At 39.5% G+C, this 2,769-nt stretch overlaps 1 non-coding gene across 1 annotated transcript; it reads left to right on the top strand.

Moving 5' to 3' along the window:
- Positions 1 to 2,552: 2,552 nt before the first annotated feature.
- Positions 2,553 to 2,626, top strand: TRNAI-GAU. The gene has a single exon. It is a non-coding gene; the product is annotated as a tRNA-Ile (tRNA).
- The last annotated feature ends 143 nt before the right edge of the window (positions 2,627 to 2,769 follow it).

Here is a 2,769-nt window from a genome sequence, read left to right as displayed (position 1 = left end):
TGCTGAAAGACTCAATTCCCTGGACCAGAATTTCCATACAGCCCAGGTGTATCTGACCTCACAAGCCCTGGAAGTGATTAAAAAGCCAACAATTAAAATCTGATCTGCCCCAAAAGCCTTCACCAGAGAATCAGCAGCAAAGAAGCAATCTAGCTTAACCACAGGGCTTCAGTGCTGGTCCCCATGAGAAGTTCCCCCAACTTTGGAATTAACCAAAGGATAACAAACTAGTTCCGGTAGGGTTTAAGTGGTGGTAGAAGCTAAAAACCCAATACAGAACTGAAAAAAAAAAGCAAAAACAAAAAGAAACCCACAGACCAGAGACAAAGGTCTGATATCAACCAGTAAAGGTCTACCACCACCAAAGAACACCTATAAAGCCTAGAAGAGAAGGGCCGCCCGTGGCCCACTTGGGAGGGTATGATGCTGATAACACCAAGCCATATGTTCAGATCCCTATGTAGGGATGGCTGGTTAGCTCACTTCAGTGAGCATGGTGCTCACACCACCAAGTCAAGGGATAAGATCCCCTTACTGGTCATCTTTAAAAAAAAAAAAAAACCTGGAAGGGGTAGCAGTCTCCTCAAATGTCTAGCCATCAACATAAAGACACAAAGATCTCGGGCCGGCCCGGTGGCGCACTGCTACAGTGCGCCACTTGGGAGCGCGCTGGCGCTCCCGCCGAGGGTTCGGATCCCACATACAGACCGGTTCCCACTCACTGGCTGAGCGAGGTGCGGGTGCGACACCGAGGGTCACGATCCCGTTGCCGGTCCCGGTCCGGTACGGGCGCAACACTAAGGGTTGCGATCCGTTGCCGGACACGAAAAAAGACAAAAAGGAAAAAAAAAAAAAGACACAAAGATCTGAAAAGAACAAAGAAATATGACACCATTAAAGGAAACAAACAAAACACCAGCAGTAGATCCAGAAGAACAGCAGATTTATGAAATGTCTGACGAAAATTCAGAATAACCCTCTTAAGAATGTTCAGGAAGTCACAAGAAAATAGAGAGAAAATTAAATGATATCTAGAAAACAGTCCAGGAGCAGAATGAGAAACTTGACAAAGAATTTGAATCAATTAAAAAGAAAAAACAAATAGTAATTCTAGAAATAAAGAATACATTATCTGAACAGAAAAACTCCATAGAAAGCTCCAACAGCAGACTTAATCAAACTAAGGAAAGACTCAGTGAGCTTGAAGATAAAACATATGAAAATATCAAATCAAAGGAGCAAAAAGAGAAAAGAATAAGAAAAAAGGAAACAAACACAGCAACTATGAGAATTCCTCAAGCAAAATAACCTCTGTATAATTGGCAAATATATATGAAGAAAATTTTAAAACATTACCAAAAGAGGCAAAAGTCAAACAAATGGAAACACATGCCTTGCTCTTAGATAGGAAGACTCAACATTATAATGATGTCAATTCTGCCTAAGTTAATTTATAAATTTAACATGATCCCAGTAAAAAACACTGACATGTTGCCTTTCTGGAACTAAACAAATCAGTTACAAAGTTCGTATGAAAACCAACCAACCAAACAAACAAACAAGAATATCCAAGAAACTTTTAAAATCTTTTAGTGCCATGTGGGGTATACAGGAAGCTAGCCCCACCCAATATTGAAATACATGAAAGTCTCTGTAATTTAAGAAGTGTGGTATTGGTGCGTGAATAAACATACAGATCAATGAAACAAAATCAGAAATAGAACCAAGAACATTTGAATTTTCAGACATAAAAAGAAATGAGAAAGATCTTTATACATCAACATGAAACAATTTTCAGAATTTATTGTCAAGTAAAAAGAAAAGACATAGAAGATTACATAATATGTAATCCTTTGTTTAAGAAAGGGGGGGATAGGGCCGGCCCGGTGGCGCACTGGAGAGTGCGCCGCTTGGGAGCAAGGCAGCGCTCCCGCCGAGGGTTCGGATCCCATGTGGAGACCGGTTCCCGCTCACTGGCTGAGCTTATCAATTTGTTCTTTTATGGAGCATGCTCTTGGTGTCATAGTTAAGAAAACTTTGCTTAAGGTCACAAGGATTTTCTCTCATGTTTTCTTCTAGATATTTTATTCAAAAATTCTAGAAATCTAGATTTGTTATTTTGGATTTACATTTAGGTATATGATTCATTTTGAGTTAATTTTCTATATGATGTGAGGTATGGATTAAAGTGTGTGTGTTGCATAAGGGTATCCAATTGTTCCAGCACCATTTGTAGAAAAAATGATCTATTCTCAACTAGATTGTCTTTGTCAAGAATTAGTTGTGCATAGAAAACAATTCCATTTACAAAAGCATCAAAAAGAACAAAATATTTAGGAATAAATTTAACCAAGGCGAGGTATGAGACTTGTACATGGAAAACTGTTTAATATCGTTATACAGATTCAAAGCAATATACAGATTCAATGTACTCCCTATCAAAATTCCAAATGTTTTTTTGACAGAAATTGAAAAACCCATTCTAAAATTCATACAGAAATTCAAGGAAAACAGAATAGCCAAAATAATTTCAAAAAAGAAGAACAAGGGCTGTCTGGTTAGCTCAGTTGGTTAGAGCATGGTGCTGATAACACCAAGGTCCATGGTTCGATCCCTGTACCAGCCAGCTGCCAAAAAAAAGAAAAAAAAAGAAGAACAAAGTTGGAGGACTCATATTTTCCAATTTCAAAACTTACTACAGGGCCGGCCCGGTGGCGCACTGCTACAGTGCGCCGCTTGGGAGCGTGGTGGCGCTCCCGCCGAGGGTTC

This window comes from Galeopterus variegatus, unplaced genomic scaffold, assembly GCF_000696425.1.
Source record: "Galeopterus variegatus unplaced genomic scaffold, G_variegatus-3.0.2 Scaffold253, whole genome shotgun sequence".
In the NCBI taxonomy this organism is placed as follows: domain Eukaryota; kingdom Metazoa; phylum Chordata; class Mammalia; order Dermoptera; family Cynocephalidae; genus Galeopterus; species Galeopterus variegatus.
The sequence above is the reverse complement of the archived record's forward strand: the minus strand, read 5'-3'. Positions and strand labels throughout refer to the sequence as shown.